Source organism: Phocoena phocoena, chromosome 18 (assembly GCF_963924675.1).
Source record: "Phocoena phocoena chromosome 18, mPhoPho1.1, whole genome shotgun sequence".
Lineage (NCBI taxonomy): Eukaryota > Metazoa > Chordata > Mammalia > Artiodactyla > Phocoenidae > Phocoena > Phocoena phocoena.
In genome coordinates this window covers 24564855-24586213 of record NC_089236.1, presented here as the reverse complement: position 1 = coordinate 24586213, position 21359 = coordinate 24564855, and the positions used below count along the sequence as shown (strand labels likewise).

Below are 21359 nucleotides of genomic sequence, written 5' to 3'. Positions count from 1 at the left end.
AGCTATTACAATGGTCTGTTGCCCACTAAAGGGATGCTGTGCATCAACAGATATACAATATATCTGCGCACTGAAATTCCATGGAATTGGGGAGAGACAATTGGGGGAAAAAGTTCTTAGGAATGCAATAATGGAAAACAGAATAAAAAACATTGCCCCAAGACCTATACCTCTGAGAATCTCTCAAGGAGCTCCACAACGCTAGGAAGCAATTCACCTGTACCTCATTCTTAACTATCAGATGTCCACTTAACTATTTTTCTTTCCTACTCCAGGCTTAAATCTTTGTCATATATGGCCTACTCTTTCTTATTTCAAGCTAAGTCCATCTGCTTGCTGTTTAAGGATGAAACAAAATAAGAGTTAAGAAGCTCTAATTTCTCCATCAGTAAAATTACGCAAAGTTCCCTATGCCGCAGATCTACCACCTCTTCTTACTTTGATATCAAATATATAATTAAAAACGTAAACACTTTGGGTTATTTTACATTTTCACAAATCTGTTGACTTTGGCCACAGGTCTTCTCTACACTATTCTTAAAGTTTTATGTTGCCTCTTTGTATTCACCTTTGGAAATGTGCCTGACCTTTCATTACCTGGACTTGACTAATTAAAATATGAAATTTCCAAAGTTCTATCAGGTAAAGCCAAGTTGGTCTCTTCAGCTTCCTCCACCTTTTATTATTTATAACTATTTGTAACTATTCATAATGACAGAGTCTCAGTATAGTTCCATTCCATTTTGAATGCCTTGACATTGGAACTCATCTTTCTTTTCAAGATTTTTTTTTTAAATCAAAGGCAGGATTTCCTAATCGAATGTGAGGTCTTCGCCTCACAAGTTGTCAGTGTTAGCAAAGTGCTGACATTTAGGAATAATTTATCTTTTTCTTAGCAAACTGAAGAAGAATCAAAATTATAATAAAAGAGCAGTTTGTATACCAGTATACTTTCTTAAGTGGGAGAGAAAGGCATGGAGATGGAGTTATTTAAAGCCGGATCCTGGGAATTGTGTAGAACTTTGAGTATGTTCATGGGAGTGTCTTCCACTTAGCATGATCCTCACGTGCTGAGAACCACTGGCCCTAAAGCATAACTGACAATTCGCAGCAATCCCTTCCTTTGCTCTTACCACTCAACAGTGGTTCTCAACCACTGGCAGTACTGCCACTACTCCATGCCTGCCAGAGGCATCTGGAAATGCCTGCCTCTACATTTCAATTCTACATAAATTTCTTAATATGGATAAGCAGCTCCTGAACCCTGTGGCTTGCCTTGTAGTCCACACTACACCCTCATAAAGACCTCTTCTTTTCCCTTCTTTCGTCTTCCCTTAATAACTCATAATGATAGTCATAATTTATTGTCTTCCTGTCATGTACTAGGTAAAAATACGAATGATTTTTCACACTCTCATTTAGATTTCACAACAGCCCTAGAAGGTAGCAGACTACCGCATATAAGGATATAGACTCAACCCAAACTGTTTAAATCCCAACTGTTTTAGTATAGCTGTTTACTGTGTAATAATCAGTTACTTAAATTCTCTGTGCTCAGTTTCTCCATCTGTATAATGGATATGATAAATGAACTTACTTATAAGGTGGTTATGAGGATTAAATTAGGCACTTAGAACAGTGTCCAATAGTAGTATAAGCATTTGTTAAATATTCATTATCCCCATTTTGTGAATAAAAAAATCAAAGTTCTTATGGTGGCATCATTTGTCCACAGTTGATAAGTTCATAAACCAGGATTGAGACCTAAATTGAGTCCAAAGCTTTCACTCCAGCCACCATGTCCTACTGCTCCTCTAAAATCTTTTTAACAGGCTCTATCTTCAGGTCCAAGACTTTCCCTACAAGTATGAACCTCACAGGGCTCCATCAAATTTAGTGGACTTGCTTTTATGGACACTAATTCTATTTCTTGGGCTTTGGTGATACCAGTGATACCTCCTTTTATTAAAATTTCAAATTCATATTGTTGTTTACATTATGTTATCAGATAACTCACTTCTCAAAATAAATCCCATTTTCACTTATTCATATTTTAGTAGAGCGTATTTTGTCAAAGAAAACGTTTAATTTGTCAGGAAGTCACATTAAACTACTGAGAGAAAGCGTTAGGTACTACTGTGTGGTGTCTGTGGTATATTTTACATTAATGCTTGAAACTAGCTGTATTTTTAGGATGACCTCAAGAAAACATGAGTCATGCTTAAAAGTGTTCCAGAAATAGAAACAAGATGTAAGACTGTACATTACAAACATCTGCAAAACAAACTGGCAAACTGCCGTGCATAACCTAATATAAACACAGCCCAGTGCACGAGAGAAATTCCCGAACTCAATGTTTCCAGGCACAAGATGCTATCTTTTTTTTTTAATTGGAGTATAATTGCTTTAAATGTTGTGTTAGTTTCTGCTGTACAATGAAGTGAATCAGCTATATGTATACCTATATCCCCTCCCTCTTGGACCTCCCTCCGATCCCCCCCATCCCACCCATCTAGGTTGTCACAGAGCACCGAGCTGAGCTTCCTGTGTTTTATAATGTTCACACTAGCTATCTATGTTATGCATGGTAGTGTATATACGTCAATCCTGATCTCCCAGTTTGTCCCACCCTCCCCTTCCTCTGCTGTGTCCACATGTCCGTTCTCTATGTCTACATCTCTATTCCTGCCCTGCAAATAGGTTCATCTGTACCATTTTTCTAGATTCCACATATATGCATTAATATACAATATTTGTTTTTCTCTTTCTGGCTCACTTCACTCTATATGACAGACTCTAGGTCCAACCACATCTCTACAAAACACCCAATTTCATTCCTTTTTATGGCTGAGTAATATTCCATTGTATATATGGACCACATCATCTTTACCCATTCATCTGTCATTGGACACTCAGGTTGTTTCCATGTCCTGGCTATTGTAAATAGTGCTGCAATGAACATTGGGGTACACATGTCCTTTTGAATTACAGTTTTATCAGGGTATATGCCCAGTAGTGGGATTGCTGGATCATATGGTAATTCTATTTTTAGTTTTTTAAGGAACCTCCATACAGCTCTCCACAGTGGCTGTGTCAATTTACATTCCCACCAACAGTGCAAGAGGGTCCCCTTTCCTCCATAACCTCTCCAGTATTAATTGTTTATAGATTTTTTGATGATGGCCATTCTGACGGGTGCGAGGTGATACCTCATTGTGGTTTTGATGCTACCTTTCAAAAGTCCATGTAATGATAAACCGATGTCAGAGTAATACCAGAGAGCTTGCCTGTGATGTTGGGTTTGGCTATGTTGGGTTTGGCTAGCCTATATCCTATCCTATATCATATCCTATATCTATATGATATCCTATATCATATATCCTATCCTATATTCTAGGATTTCCTTCTCTTCGTAAAAATTAAATATCGGATTCAAGTTAGGCGAAATTCCTTATTCAATTCTTAGCCAATACTTGTTTCAAAAAAATAGGTACTATTTTTTTGGCCAGGCATATTCAAGGGCTTTAAAACAATTATATTAAAGGGACGTAAATTATAGTGTTCTCCCTCCACAGACTCAAATTTGTCATATATGTAAAGATTAAAATTTCAGAAAATTATGCAGAGCTCAAATTCAGCTTTAATAAATTCTTCAAAAAGGAGTGACGGGGGTGCAGAGTCAAGATGGCGTACTAGGAGGAGGCGGAATTTGCATCTCTTCACAACTAGGGCACCTATCAGGCACTGGTGGGGGACCATGGACACCTAAGGGGACAGGAGGAAGCCCCCAGCAACTGGGCATGACATGGGGCATGGGGGGAGTGAAGGGGGAGAAGTGGAGGCTGGACAGGACTGGCATCCCTGACGGGCAGCCACGGGAGGAAAAGGAATCCAATGCCCAAAGGGGGAAATTGGGGAACCACTGGGAGGGCAGAGGATCAAAAGGGACCGTGGCCAGGTTTCCTCTGCCCATGTAGACCCCCAGGAACCTGCTAAGATCCCAGGCCTGATCCTCTGCCCAGCTAGGCCCCCTCCAGCCACGTGGGTTCTGAGGGAGTGGGAGGGAGGGAAGGGGGAGGAAAAGTAAAGTCTAGACCTCTGGGACTGGCACCCCTGAAGGGTGGCTGGGGAAGGCGAGAAGTTCTTGCACCCAGCTGGACTCACCCACAGATGGGGGTCCAGCAGCAACAGGGGAGACCCTGGGGGAGAAAGTGGGGGACAGACGTGAAGGAATGGAAGGGAAGGGGGCCAGCGCTTTCCCTGTCCACTTAGGCACCGGGGAGCCTGTTGGGCTCATAGGCCTAATCCTCTGCCCTCAGAGCCTCCCTCCTGCCGCGCAAAGCCCAAGCCCCGCCCCTACACCCTCCCCAGGGCCCCACCTCTACACTCAGAGACCCCCTCTAAGACCTCCTCCAAGGCACTGGGCCTAAGTCCCACCCACACACACTCACTTACCCAGAGCCTCACCTCCAAACTCCGGAACGCCACACTCCAGAGTTGCCCCATTCAACTTGCTGCCTCTCCCCTTCCCCGCAGGTCCTAAGCTGAGGACCCGCCCCACGCTAGAATGTCACCCCCACCTAGGCCCCGCCCATGCCCTGCCCTATGCTCAAAAGACACCCGCCTAGATCCCACCCCACCTTAAACCCCATCCCTCCCTTAGTTCCACCCCTGCCTAAGTTCTGCCCCCAGAGCAAGACTTTTTTTTTTTTCCTCTTTTAGATTCGGTTTCTCTTTTACCTTGTTGATTCATTGTTGTTGATTCTTTTATATTTTTATTTTTCCTAATAAATCTTTTATTTTTCTAATCTTATGTTATTCTTTATACTTTGTTATTGTTCTCTCCTTTTGCTTCTTCCCCCCATCCCTTTTTTCTCTCTTTTTTATGTTATGGTTTTATTTTACCTTTTTGCAGTTGTTTCAATTATATTTCATTTTTCCTAATATATTTTTTATCTTTCTAACTTTATTTAGTTTTTTATTCTTGATATTGTACTGCTCCTTTTTTTCGTTCTTTGTTTCTCTTTTTTTTTTTTTTTTTTTTACCATGCCACAAAGTTTGCAGGATCTTGGTTCCCTGCGGGAGGTCGGCTCCAAGCTACTGTGGTGGGAGTTCTGAGTCCATACCACTGGACTACCAGAGGACCTCAGATCCCAGGGTATATTAATTGGAGGGAGGGCTCCCAGAGGTCCTCAGCACCAAGACACGGCTCTATCCAACTGCCTGCAAACTCCACTGCTGGACGTCTCAGGGCAAACAACCAGTAGGACAGGGATACAGAACCACCCACCAAAAAAAAAAAACAAAAAGAAACGACAAAAAATATGTTAAAAACCTACAAGATGAAATAAATGAAGCCAAAATAGGCAAGCTACCTGAAAAAGAATTCAGAGTAATGACAGTAAAACTGATACAAAATCTACGAAACAAAATGGAGAAAATACAAGAAACATTTAACAAGGATCTAGAAAGCAAACGAACAGTGATGAACAACACAATTACTGACCATTGAACAATTACGCAATTACTCCAGTAGGAATCAATAGCAGAATAACTGAGTCAGAAGAATGGATAAGTGAGCTGGAAGATAAAATGGTGAAAATAACCACCAGGGAACAGAATAAAGAAAAAAGAATGAGAAGATTTGAGGACAGTCTCAGAGACCTCTGGGACAACATGAAACGCAACAACATGTGAATTATAGGGGTGCCAGAAGAAGAGAAAAAGAAAGGATCTGAGGGCTTCCCGGGTGGCGTGGTGGTTGAGAGTCTGCCTGCCGATGCAGGGGACACAGGTTCATGCCCTGGTCCGGGAAGATCCCACATGCCGCGGAGCGGCTGGGCCCGTGAGCCATGGTCAGTGAGCCTGCGTGTCCAGAGCCTGTGCTCCGCAACGGGAGAGGCCACAACAGTGAGGCCCGCGTACTGCAAAAAAAAAAAAAAAAAAGAAAAAGAAAGGATCTGAGAAAATATTTAAAGAGATTATACTCCTAAACTTCCCTAATATGGGAAAGGAAATAGTCAATCAAGTCCAGAAAGCACAGAGAGTACCATACAGGATAAACCCAAAGGGAAACATGCCAAGACACACATTAATCAAACTATCAAAAATTAAATACAAAAAAGAAACATTAAAAGCAGCAAGGGAAAAGCACCAAATAACATACACGGGAATCCCCATAAGGTTAACAGCTGATTTTTCAGCAGAAACACTGCAAGTCAGAAGGGAGTGGCAGGACATATTTAAAGTGATGAAAGGGAAAAACCTACAACCAAATTACTCTACCCAGCAAAAATCTCATTCAGATTCGATGGAGAAATTAAAACCTTTACAGATGAGCAAAAGCTAAGAGAATTTAGCACCACCAAACCAGCTTTACAACAAATGCTAAAGGAACTTCTCAAGGCAGGAAACACAAGAGAAAAGACCTAAAACAACAAATCCAAAACAATTAAGAAAATGGTAATAGGAACATACATATCAACAACTACCTTATATGTAAATGGATTAAATGCTCCAACCAAAAGACACAGAATGGCTGAATGGATACAAAAACAAGACCTGTATATATGTTGTCTACAAGAGACCCACTTCAGACCTAGGGACACATACAGACTGTAAGTAAGGGGATGGAAAAAAGATATTCCATGCAAATAGAAATCAAAAGAAAGCTGGAGTAGCAATTCTCATATCAGACAAAATAGACTAAAATAAAGACTATTGTAAGAGACAGAAAGGACACTACATAATGATCAAGTGACCAATCCAAGAAAAAGATATAACAATTGTAAATATTTATGCACCCAAAATAGGAGCACCTCAATACATAAGGCAAATACTAACAGCTATGAAAGAGGAAATAGACAGTAACACAATCATGGTAGGAGACTTTAACACCCCACTTTCACCAATGGACAGATCATCCAAAATAAAAATAAATAAGGAAACACAAGCTTTAAATGATACAATAAACAAGATGGACTTAATTGATACTTATAGGACATTCCATCCAAAAACAACAGAATACACTTTCTTCTCAAGTGCTCATGGAACATTCTCCAGGATAGACCATATTGTGGGTCACAAATCAAGCCTGGTAAATTTAAGAAAATTGAAATTGTATCAAGTATCTTTTCTGACCACAATGCTATGAGACTAGACATCAATTACAGGAATAAAACTGTAAAAAGTACAAACACATGGAGGCTAAAAAATACACTACTAATTAATCAAGAGATCACTGAAGATATCAAAGAGGAAATCAAAAAATACCTAGAAACAAATGACAATGAAAACATGATGACCCAAAATTTATGGGACGCAGCAGAAGCAGTTCTAAGAGGGAACTTTACAGCAATAAAATCCTACCTTAAGAAACAAGAAACATCTCAAATAAACAACCTCACCTTACACCTAAAGCAATTAGAGAAAGAAGAACAAAAAAACCCCAAAGTTAGCAGAAGGAAAGAAATCATAAAGATCAGATCAGAAATAAATGAAAACAATAGGAAGGAAATGATAGCAAAGATAAATAAAACTAAAAGCTGGTTCTATGAGAAGATAAACAAAATTGATAAACCACTAGCCAGACTCATCAAGAAAAAAAGGGAGAAGACTCAAATCAAAACGACAGAATTAGAAATGAAAACGATGAAGTAAAAACTGACACAGCAGAAATACAAAGGATCATGAGAGATTACTACAAGCAACTATATGCCAATAAAATGGACAATACGGAAGAAACAGACAAATTCTTAGAAATGCACAACCTTCCAAGTCTGAACCGGGAAGAAAGAGACAATATAAAAAGACCAATCACAAGCACTGAAATTGAGACTGTGATTTAAAATCTTCCAACAAACAAAAGCCCAGGACCAGATGGCTTCACAGCCGAATCTATCAAACATTTAGAGAAGAGCTAATACCTATCCTACTCAAACTCTTCCAAAATATAGCAGAGGGAGGAACACTCCCAAACTCATTCTACGAGGCCACCATCACCCTGATTCCAAAACCAGACAAAGATGTCACAAAAAAAAGAAAACTACAAGCCAATAACTCTGATGAACATAGAAGTAAAAATCCTCAACAAAATACTAGCAAACAGAATCCAACAGCACATTAAAAGGAATACACCATGATCAAGTGGGGTTTATTCCAGGAATGCAAGGATTCTTCAATATATGCAAATCAATCAATGTGATACACCATATTAACAAATTGAAGGATAAAAACCATATGATAATCTCAACACATGCAGAAAAAGCTTTTGAAAAAATTCAACACCCATTTATGATAAAAACGCTCCAGAAAGTAGGCATACAGGGAACCTAACTCAACATAATAAAGGCCATATATGACAAACCCACACCCAACATCGTCCTCAATGGTGAAAAACTGAAACCATTTCGTCTAAGATGAGGAACAAGACAAGGTTGCCCACTCTCACCACTATTTTTCAACATAGTTTTGGAAGTTTTAGCCACAGCAATCAGAGAAGAAATAAGGAAATAAAAGGAATCCAAATCAGAGAAGAAGAAGTAAAACTGTCACTGTTTGCAGATGATGTGATACTATACATAGAGAATCATAAAGACACTACCGGAAAACTACTAGAGCTAATCAATGAATTTGGTAAAGTAGCAGGACAAAAAATTAATGCACAGAAATCTCTTGCATTCCTATGCACTAATGATGAAAAATCTGAAAGAGAATTTAAGGAAACATTCCCATTTACCACTGCAACAAAAAGAATAAAATACCTAAGAATAAACCTACCTAATGAGACAAAAGACCTGTATGCAGAAAACTGTAAGACACTGATGAAAGAATTTAAAGATGATACAAACAGATGGAGACATATACCATGTTCTTGGATTGGAAGAATCAACACTGTGAAAATGACCATACTACCCAAAGCAATCTACAGATTCAATGCAATCCCTATCAAACTACCAATGGCATTTTTCACAGAATTAGAACAAAAAATTGCACACTTTGTATGGAAACACAAAAGACCCCGAATAGCCAAAGCAATCTTGAGAAAGAAAAACGGAGCTGGAGGAATCAGGCTCCCAGATTTCAGACTATACTACAAAGCTAGAGTAATCAAGACAGTATGGTACTGACACAAGAAATACAGGTCAATGGAACAGGATAGGAAGCCCAGAGATAAACCCACACACATATGGTCACCTCATCTTTGATAAAGGAGGCAAGAATATACAATGAAGAAAAGACAGCCTCTTCAATAAGTGCTGCTGGGAAAACTGAACAGCTACATTTAAAAGAATGAAATTAGAACACTCCTTAACACCATACACAAAAATAAACTCAAAATGGATTAAAGACCTAAATGTAAGGCCAGAAACTATCAAACTCTTAGAGGAAAACATAGGCAGAACGCTCTATGACATAAATCACAGCAAGATCCTTTTTGACCCACCTCCCAGAGAAATGGAAATAAAAACAACAATAAATAAAATGGGACCTAATGAAACTGAAAAACTTTTGCACAGCAAAGGAAACCATAACCAAGATGAAAAGACAACCCCCAGAATGGGAGAAAATATTTGCAAATGAAGCAACTGACAAAGGATTAATCTCCAAAATATACAAGCAGCTCATGCAGCTCAGTATCAAAAAAACAAACAACCCAATCCAAAATGGGCAGAAGACTAAATAGACATCTCTCCAAAGAAGATATACAGATTGCCAACAAACACATGAAAAGATGCTCAACATCACTAATCGTTAGAAAAATGCAATTCAAAACTACAATGAAGTATCATCTCACACTGGTCAGAATGGCCATCATCAAAAAATGTGGAAACAATAAATGCCAGAGAGGGTGTAGAGAAAGGGGAATCATCTTGCAATGTAGGTGGGAATGTAAATTGATACAGTCAGTATGGAGAACAGTATGGAGGTTCCTTAAAAAACTAAAAATAGAACTACCGTATGACCCAGCAATCCCACTACTGGGCATATAACCTGAGAAAGCCATAACTCAAAACGAGTCATGTGCCACAATGTTCATTGCAGCACTATTTACAATAGCCAGGACATGGAAGCAACCTAAGTGTCCACTGACAGATGAATGGATAAAGAAGATGTGGCACATATATACAATAGAATATTACTCAGCCATAAAAAGAAACGAAATTGAGTTATTTGTAGTGACATGGATGGACCTAGAATCTGTCATACAGAGTGAAGTAAGTCAGAAAGAGAAAAACAAATACCGTATGCTAACACATATATATGGAATCTAAAAAAAACAAAAAAAAATGGTTCTGAAGAACCTAGGGGCAGAACAGGAATAAAGACACAGACGTAGAGAATGGACCTGAGGACACAGGGAGGGGGAAGGGTAAGCTGGGATGAAGTGAGAGAGTAACATTGACATATATACACTACCAAATGTAAAACAGGTAGCTAGTGGGAAGCAGCTGCATAGCACAGGGAGATCAGCTCGGTGCTTTGTGACTACCTAAAGGTGTGGAATAAGGAGGGTGGGAGGGAGACCCAAGAGGGCGTGATATGGGGATATATATATGCATAGAGCTGATTCACTTTGTTATATAGCAAAAACTAACACAATATTGTAAAGCAATTATACCCTAATAAAGACGTTAAAATAAATAAATAAATAAACTAGTGACGTTTTCTTAGTATCCCAAGGGGCAACATAATACAATGGAAAGAAAAAGCCTCTGAAGCCAAACAGACCTAGCTGTGATTTCTCATCCTGTCCTTTATCAGTGTCCTTGGACAAGTATTCTGAATCTCCCGGGCCTAAGTTTTCTTATTTTCAAAAGAGCAGTAATAATACTTACTGAGTACAGTTATTGTGAGGATTATAGGTAAAGCACCTTGTCCAGTCCCTCAGACAGTGAGAACTAGGTGTGGAAGGATATTAAAAGCCCATCCTCACCTGCACAGTCCTCTACCTGGTGTGTACCCTGGACAGCAGGCTGCAAGGTATGGATTCAGTGGTCATGAATGAGCTTCTGGGTTTACTCAAATTACCTCCTGCACCTAGAGACCACCGGAAAAAATAAGGGAGAAAGGAACCTACCTAACTAGTACAGCCTGTGTGAGGTGCTTTCCCAAGACATTACATTTTATTCACCAGAGTCATCCTATAAGATTGCTCAGAAAGAATCTGAACCCAGGCTCATCACACTCCCTGCATGCATTACCATCTCAAGAGAGATTTCAAAAGAATCACAACTAATCTCACTGCAAGTGCACGCTCATTTACTAAACTGACCTATCTACCGTGTATCACTCTCTACTAGGATATAATGGACATCAAGGGGAAAAACAGGCGAACAAGGGACATAATACAATATGCTTAGAATCAAAGTCCTCATTATTTACCACATGCGCTAACTGAACTAAGAAATTAAATCATTCACACAGTTACATTTATTCAGGATCTTCTATATGCTTAGCGCCAAGAAGACAAAGATAAGTACAATAAGATCCTTTGAAGGTGTCAAAGGAAAAAAATGCATATATATAAAGCCTTAGCTTATATAAGCCGCTCATCTATAAAGTGGGCTGATGGGACTGATATAATACAGATAGCTGTAATCAAAATTAAATGAGAAGTATAACAATGGCCAGTACAGTACTGAGCATAGAAAAGGTATTCAGTTTTTCTTAAAATTGGAAAAATACTTCAATATACATTAAATAAATCAGAGCATACACATATACCATTTTTTGTGTAGAGGTGTTAGAATAAGAGTATTTATGCAAATTTTCTTGTATTTGCATAGGGAAACACAGGAAGAGGAGGAAATACTTCCCAATTCATTCTATGAGATCGGTGTTACCCGAATACCAAAATATGACAAAGACATCATTCAGTCCACCACAGTTATACACTGAATGTTTGTGTTCCTCCAAAATTCATATGTTAAAATCCTAACTGCCAATATGATTGTATTCGCAGGTGGGGTCTTTGGGAGGCCATTAGGTCATGAAGATAAAAGCTAGACAAAAATAGAACACATGTTGTATTATTACATTTACATAAAATTCTAGAAAATCCAAATAAATCTACAAAGTAGATCAGTGATTCCCAGAAAAGGGAGGAACCGGGGGGCATTATAAAGGGGCACAAGTAAACTTTTCAGAGTGATGAGTTTATTTATTATCTTGATTTTAGTGATGTTTCATGGTTACTTACATATGTCAAAATTTACTGAGTCGTACATTAAATATGTACAATTTGTTGTATGTAAATTACACTTAGTAACACTATTTTTTAAAAGATTAGAATTAAAATGTTAACAGTGCTTATAATTAGGCTTACAAATGATTTGCATTTTATCCTTTGTTTCAGTGTTTCCCAAGTTTTTGTATTGATGTTTTGTTTTTGTGATAGGAACAGTTATATTTCTTTTGAAAAACCATATTGCAAAGTAATCATAGCCATACTGGAAGTAGAAAATAATTGTGATACACAGAGAAAGTAGCAATTTGATGGGTGACATATATTAGAATATTTTGACTAATCAATAGATCACAATTTAATACCCCAAATTCAATTTGCAATTCAGCCTCTTAAAATGCTTATCCATAAACTATTGCTAAATTGTGATAATTTACAAAAGACAACTTTGTTGATCTTAATGTAGCTAGTCATATTCATGACAAGACAACAATAATCAAAAACATAAAATGAGATCAAGGAATGACCTTCAGTTATGAACACATCCCAGAAGAAGCAAGAATTTTTAGCTCCTGTCAAATTCTTTAAACACAAAGCATTAACTTTTTATTTGTATGAGTCAGTTCACAGAAAAAGCAGTTATAATGGATGTATTCTCTAATTTAATAAAGTTTCACTTTAAGCATGGGAGTTTAATAGCTTTTTTAAAGTTACAGTCTAATATATACTTACTATAGCAAAGATAAAACTCCGAAAAATTAAATGATCCCTTTCATTTCCAACCCCACTCCTAACCCAATGCCCCAGAAAGAAGTCAAAGAGCCTGGAGCTCGGCCTTCCACACTTTTCTCTGTGTACAGGGAGACATATAATACACCTGCAAAGGGTGTTCCAAGTTTGTTTGTTTTTTAAAACAAAAACAAAAATTGTATCGTACTTTATATACTACTCTGCAGTCTTCCATTTTTGCTTAACAACATCATATGGACACCCTCCAGGTCCACAGATATAAATCTAATTTATTCTTTTTTAACAGCTGCAGAAGTTTCCATAATATATCTGTAAAATAATTTATTCAACTATTCCTCTACTGACACACTCAGATTGCTTCTAGTTTTTGTCACTATCAAAAACAACAAAATGCTTCAATATATATTGTGTACAAATATCTTTTTTATGTGCTGATTTTTCCCTTAATGGACAGAACCTAATAAAGAAACTGCTACATCCAGAAGGAATTTTATTTTAATAGCTATTACCATATTACTTTCCAAAGAAGTCAAATGAACTCACACTTCCACAGCAATGTACGAAATGCCATTTCCCTGCGACCTTGTAGGTACTGGACATTATAATACCTTTTAATTTTGGCCCAGATGGTGTATGAATATTGCTATCTTATTGTATAATTTGCATCTTTCTAACTACTAAGCAGGGTTAGAACATATGTACATATGCACATATTGGCCATCTGGATTTCCTGTCCTGTGGTATGCCTATTTAAACCCTTTGCCTATTTTCTACTGGATATGATGTTTCTCATCAATTTATATGCTATATTTGTATATAAAGGGTATTAAACTTCTGCCTATCATATATGTTATATATGCATTGAAAATGTGATTTTTTTAAGTTAGGGGTTTAGTACTTGAATTCATTTAAACGGTGTCATTAATGGTGGTTAAATTGCCAGGTAAATACAAAGAAGTCTACCACCTAGCTCAAAAACTGTACATCTGCAATGAAAGTTGCAGAAAGCAACAACAGTCATTAAATAGAAAATAAAAAGCAATAAAATACATCAATAAACTTTAAGTCATCTTCAGTATGGTACCTGGGAGAAAGAAAATTAAAGAAAAACTAGGCACTGAATAAACACTGCTATAGAGACCCCAGAGGAAACTTCAGGGCATGTTCAGGAGCTTTAAAAGTTGGTGGGACTCTTCCTTTTGAGGACTCCATGCTTAAAAATATATCTAAAGAAATCTCAAATGAAATCCTTTTCAAAAGTAAAGTCTCATGTAATGAGAGGCAATTAGGACACTAGTAAAAATAAGGCAAGTCTTAAGAATTGGAGGCTTTGCTTCTCAGATTGTTTTTCAAGCACTGACGATTAAGTAAGGGAATCTGAGGTAACACCTCCCTGGAGGCCTTTTGTGTAACCTCTGTCACTAATTTATTAAAACTGACAAGTAGCTGCAATGATTGTTCCACATTATCTACCCTGACACAAAAATGACATAGCTTTTCCATGCTATTCTGTCATTTATAACATTGATGAATTTCTCAAACCTCTTAAAATCATTTACAAACTAAAGACAAAGGTTCTTTCCCCACTAAAAAAACTCTCATCCTGTTAATTATGCCCAAACTCACCATTTTAAGAGCACAATGCTGTAATTCTTGCAGTAAATCTTTATGGGCCCTAAGAGTTCAGTGTGTCCAGTAGACCTTAAATGACCTCACATATAATTGGTTCACTGACTGCAACAAGAAGATTATGTAAGGAAGCAGAAATATAATTCTAAGGTCAGGTTTAAAGTCATCTCTTGAAAACTTGCTACCTTGGAGCACCACTTCATAAGTCAAACCTTGGAAGAAATATCAGTTTTGATACAATATCGTTTAACTTCAAGCACAAAAACATGAAGGAACCCCTTTTCAACAGCTGCCAATTTCAACTAAGCCTTGAGGTTTGGTTTTCATACAAAAAGGCAAAAAAGCTTCAATTATCCACTTCAACACTTGCAGGTAAGAGACTAGGGACTAAGATGATAAGTGGAAGTTATAATGGTCAAGGCAGGAGGTAACAAGACCTAGATAATAAAAAAACTAAAGAACAGTCCAACTCTTATGTCTATTATATGCCAGGCACTGGGCTAGATACTAGAGCTAAAAAGATGTCCTGCTGTGCCCAATGCTGTGAAGACAGAAACAGTTCAAATGAGAAGCTGACAACTGACTACAAAATATAAGCATTCATTATCTCAATCAAATGGTCAGTGAATTAAATTTTACTTTGATGAGATAATACTGCTTTTGTGTGGTTTTTAGTTGAATTTTAGACTTCCACTTAAGAATACCTCTAGTCTATAGCTTCTGCCAGTTAGCAGGATTTCTACCATTCCATTAAATAGATGCTAAATATGAATATCAGGGATCATAGTTCAACACTGTGACTTTTATTTCTTCATTAGTAAAATACAATAGTGATGTTCAATGCTCTAAATAATAACTTTAATTAAGATAGAGATAAAATAAAACTGCCATGCTTCAACTATTTCAATAGTTTTCAATAATCCTTCACACTTTTAAATTCCAAAAGAGTTTTCTAACATCGCAGGACTTATTCTAAAGAAAGCCGCCAGAGATACTGTGGCAGACTATAAAAGAAAAATCAAACAGAAGTCAGGAAATCTGGGTTTTGTTACTAATTAATTAGTCTTCTGACCTCTTTCTTGTGATCCTACTTTCCCGGCTATAAAATGAGTTCCAGAGAGGATAATAATTGCTAAAGTTCCTTTCCTTAACAAAAGTCTATCATTTTATGTTTCATTTCAAAATATTAGATATCCAAGAGGCAAAAAGCTAAAATGAAGCATAAATACAGGAAGGAAAGTAATAGGGTATCAAACTTCAACAAAACACCATTTCCAAAATATTTTAACATATTTTTAAAAATAACTCTTAGCGAGAAAAAATCCACCAAAGTTCTCTCATGGCCAAAACCCATAATCTCTAATCAGTCATGTAATAGCAAGAATGAAGCCAAAGGACTGTAATTTTCCCATTCTGGTAATAGTCCCTGAGAGAGGGAGAAAACATTCAAAGAACTGTATTTGAACATAATACAGTAAATAGATGCATAAAAACATGTTATATTATGCAATACAATATATCTGTCTAATCAATGTGTAGCAACCAACACATAATACTTATGTGAATATGTGAGATTTTGGTTGAATTAGCTTGGCCACTTTTTCTATTTCAAGTTAACAAACGCCCAACAGTCTTTTTCTTACAAATGGCACAGTGGCTCGTAAGAAAGACTAGCAGAGGCAATATAACAATTTACTGTTGGGTAAAACATGCTATCATCCTCTTGATATATGGCAGGAACAATGATGAATGGAAAGCAGGCACAAACCATCCAACTGATTTCAGTATAAACTCTCTTCTGATATATTTCAAAGGGTAAGCTACTAATAATGAAACACAAAAGAAATGAAAACTTTTGATTACATAAGAGATGCATGCAAACAATAATAAAAATTGGAAGTATGTAAACCACAAAATGTTGAGGGCTTTTCTTTGTTTTTCTGGGGTTTTTTCGTGACAATTTATGGGAGTTTTGCTATATTTAGGAACAGATACCTTTTACACTCTGGGACTTGGTCTGAGCCAGCCACTGTATTGTTCCTCAGTCATTTGCAAAGTATGAGAATACATTCATTCAAAGCACATGCTTGTAAGTTTTTAAATTGATATTATTGCTAGGATCCCTTGAATTCTTGAAGCTAGTACAGTCTTGTTAATTCTCTCACTGAATAAGAAGATCCTCAAAATGAGTAAGTATCTGTGATTATGACAAAGTACTTCAGCAGACCCCAGACAAGAGACTATGGCATCTTAGTTGTTAAAAGAAGGGATGGATAAGTGCTATCCCTTGTTGATAGCTATCAGGCAATGACCATGCTTCAGGTCTAGGTGAGACTGAAAAGGCCAACATTCTTTCCACACTGTAAATATGTTAAATTTGATCTCTTTAAACTGAAGTGTATTTGAAGAGCCTACCAACATTGGTGATCTGCAAACAACCTAACTGAGGGCAAATTCAAAATTAAATCTAGCTGAAATATATTCCAGATTCATTTTTTAGGGATAAGACTGAATGAAGATGACTGTTTTTAGCATATCTCTTAAGCAGAGTCACAGCAGCCTTTAGTAATCCCCATACTCAATAGTGTCACAGGCATGGGATAATGGAAGATGAAAAGGAACAAGAATCAGGAGACTGGGGAAATGGTTGTATCAGGAACTCATATGTATTCAGCACTTTGTGCCGGGCACTATCGTATATATTTCACATATGCTATTTGATTTAATCCTTACAATGTATCAGTGAGGTTAAAATGATCATCCCCATATAGTCAAGGAGACTCAGAACAGTCATATAACTACGGAAATTGACACATCTGAAAAGAAAGAAAGAAGGAAGGAAGGAGGGAAGGAGAGAGAAGGGAAGAAGGGAGGAAGAGAGAGAGAGGAAGGAAGGAAGGAAGGGAGGGAGGAAGGAAGGAAGAAAGAAGGAGGGAGGGAGGAAGAGAGGGAGAAAGAAAGGGAGGGAGGGAGGGAGGGAGGAAGGAAGGAAGGAAAGAAATTCATACATCTAGAAAGTAGTACAGTCAAAATTTTAAACATAATTTCCCCCCACCAAGTAGTTGTTTCCCTACAGAACTCAAACTATATAACACTTTTCTTATTGTCTATCAAGAGCAGATATTATTCTTCACATCTGAAGTTTATTATAAAAAGTTAGCTACATTCATAATGAGAAAAGACCCAGAAATCAGGAAAAATGAGTGGTTTTTTTTTTTCAATTATCACATACCTATGCCATGTAAGATGTTATAGATCTATTTTGTTAATTTTTCTCTAAACAAGTATAACAACTTGTTAAAGAATTAAGCCATTAGTCTCACCCCTAGAAAAGAAAACCTGTCTATTAAAATAATATGATTAGGCATGACCATTAAATAATGAACATCAAAAATAAATATTCCTGACTCCCACTTCTAGTTAGGATGGTGAGAATTGCAAGAGAATTTCACTTCCAACATAACAACCAGGACAAACCCGTTAATCTACAAAAATCACAGTTTTTTAAAATCCATCATACAGCTAAGGATACAAAGAAATCTAAATGAACTAGATTATAGAAAGTAATGAGCCCTTTCAAGGAGAGAAGAGACCCACAGCTAACTTTCATCCCTGGTAGAATGGCAAGAGGAGGAAGAATCTGCCATAGATGTGTCAGGGTAAACAAGCTGAACTTTTAACAAACCTCTAACGGCCATACATGGGCTGGCATGATGAGAAGCCCCAGCAACAGAGAAAATCTGCACCTACCACCAACTCTTTCCCATTCACGTATTCAAGCATGAGAGATGAAAAATAAAAAGGAAAACTAGGGACTTCCCTAGCAGCCCGGTAGTTAAGACTCCATGCTTTCACTGCAGCGGGCATGGGTTCCATCCCCAGTGGAGGAACTAAGATTCTGCATGCGGGGCAGCGTGGCCAAAAAATTAGAAAAAAAAAAGGAAAACCAAATGGACATGGTAGAAATGAAATATATTAACCAAAATGAATGAATCATCAGATGGGACTAAGACTGAACATACAAAACAGAAGAGAGGATCAGTTAACTTAGTTATGGACAAGAAGTTGATGACAAAACTGATGACAGTTATTAACCCACAGATTCAAGAAGCTTAGAGAAACACAACAAAGATAAATTCAAAGTAAACCGTACCTTGGTACATCAAGCCAAACTTCTGGTGAAAAATAAAAAATAATAAAAGAATCTTAAATGCAGATACAGAAAACAGACAAGTTACAAACAGGCAAAAAACAAAAATTATAGCTGACTTTTTATTAGAAACAATAGAAACCATAAGACAATAAAATGATGTCTTTAAAGTACTAAAAGAAAAAACAATGGCATTCCATATCCAACAATAACAAAAATAATGCTTTGAAAATGAAAGCAAAATAAACACAATTTAAGACAGACAACAGATGAGAGAATGCATATCTAGCAAACATACTAAAAGAAATGCTAAAAGAAACTCTTCTTGCTAAAGGGAAATGCTTTCAGATGATGTATGCCTGAATCTGCAGAAAGGAATAAAAAGCAGTATAAAGCATTAAAATATGGATAAATATTAAAAGCTTCTAAAACTATCTTCATTTTATATCTATATATTTATTTTATTTAAAATTCTATTATTGCTTAAAGCAAAAATAACTATAAATGTCACTGTTTTAGCAAAAATGACAATAAATATCATAGTGTTTTAGCATATATGGAATTAAAATATATGTTGACAATAGTATAAAGGGTATGTGATGTAAATGAAAGTATAGTATATATAGCTCAACAAACATCAGGTAGGAAAACTCATAGAGACCACATTCAGATACGTCATAGTCAAATTATCAAAAGACAAAGACAAGGAGAAAATATCTTGATAGCAGAAAGAAAGGTGATTCATCATGTAGAGGGGATCCTTAGTAAAATTAATAACTTACTTCTCATCAGAAACTATGGAGGCCAGAGGCAGTAAGATGACATATTCAAAGTGCAGAAAAGAAAAAAATGTCAACCAAGAATTGTTCAAACAATAAAGGTGAAATTAAGAAATTTCCAGACAAATAAAAACTGAGAATTCATCTCTAGCAGATCTGCCCTATAAAAAATACTAAAGAGTGTCCTTGTTTCAGGCCGAAATAAAAGCACACTAGACAGTAACTCAAATCCACACAATAGCATTCCAGTAAAGGTAACTGGAATATAAGTAAATGTAAAAAATATATGTAAAAAATATATGTAAATGTAAAAATAATATAAACATATTTTTGTTTGTAACTCTTTTCTTCTATCTGATTTAAAATACAATTTCATAAAATGATAATTATAAAATTGTGTCACTAGATTTTTAATATATAAAGCTATAATTTGTATGACAATAATAGTACAAAGAAAGTAGAAGGGAACAGAGCTATACTGGAACAAAGTTTTTATATACTATTGAAATTAAGTTAGTGTTAATATGAACAAGTTTGTTTTAAGTTAAACTGTTAATTATAACCCCTAGAGTTACCACTAAGAAAATAACTCAGGGGACTTCCCTGGCGGTCCAGTGGTTAAGACGCTGCACTTCCACTGCAGGGGGCATGGGTTCGATTCCTGGTCGGGGAACCAAGATCCTGCATGCGCATGGCATGGCCAAAAAAAAAAAAAAAAAAGCCAACAAAAAAAAAAAACCTCAAAAAAAATACAGTAAAAGAAAAGTGGGACAGAGTGGAGAGGACAGATCGCAGAGCCATTTAGGAGGTAGAGTCAATGGAAATTTGTACTGGATAAAAGTGAGATATTCTCCCTCAAGGAGCGCATTGTCTACTGAAAGAATCTGAAGAGTGAACAAAAAATTATTTTATATTGTGCCCAATGACTAGAACATAGAACAGGGGAAGTACAGAGACAGGAGATGAGGCTGAGACTAGATCATGAAAGGTAAGGATTGACCTTTGTTCCTAAGGTATTAGATTGCTTTAAGGAATTTTGAGAAAAGAATTGACATGATTTTGAGCAAAGAAGTGATTGTGAGTCATTAGAGAAATTCAAATCAAAACAATAATGAGATACCACTTTATACCCATGAAGATGGCTACAATAAAAAGGACAGACAATAATAAGTGTTGAAGATATCGAGAAACTGGAACCCTCGTACATTGCTTGTGGGAATGTAAAATGGTACAGCCTCTTTGGAAAACACTTTGATAATTCCTGGAAATGTTAAACAGAGTTACCATATAACCTAGCAATTCTACTCCTAGGCACATATCCAAGAAAACTGAAAACATATGTCTGTATAAAAACTTGTATATGAACATTTATAGCAGTATTATTCATAATATCCCAAAACTGATGAATGAATAAACAAAAAGTGGTATATCCATACAACTGACCACTACTTAGCCATAAAAAGGAATGAAGCACTGATACATGCTACAACGTGAATGAAACTTGGAAACATTCTAAGTAAAATAAGCCAAACACAAAGGCCACATATTATATGATCCCATTTATATGAAATGTTAAGAATAGGCAAATCCAAAGAAACAGAAAGTATATTAATGATTGCCAAAGGCTAGAGGGGCAGCAGGGGGAAGAGGAGGAGGAGGAAACCGGGAGTGACTGTTAATGAGTGTGAGGTTTCTTTTTGACTTGATGAAAAATGGTCTAAAGTTAGATAGTGGCATGGTTGCACAACTCCGTGAATATGCTAAAAACCACTGAGTTGTACACTTTAAAAAGGTGAATTTTATGGTATATGAATTGTATTTCAATAGAGCTGTTATAAAACAAAAACCATGATGAGTTACCAT

The 21359-nt window shown here is 36.7% G+C and overlaps 1 protein-coding gene across 1 annotated transcript in view; it reads right to left on the bottom strand.

The window, feature by feature from the left end:
- VWA8 (von Willebrand factor A domain containing 8) overlaps positions 1–21359 on the bottom strand; it is a 348433-nt gene that overhangs the window by 309618 nt on the left and 17456 nt on the right. The gene's annotated exons all lie outside the window — the stretch shown is intronic.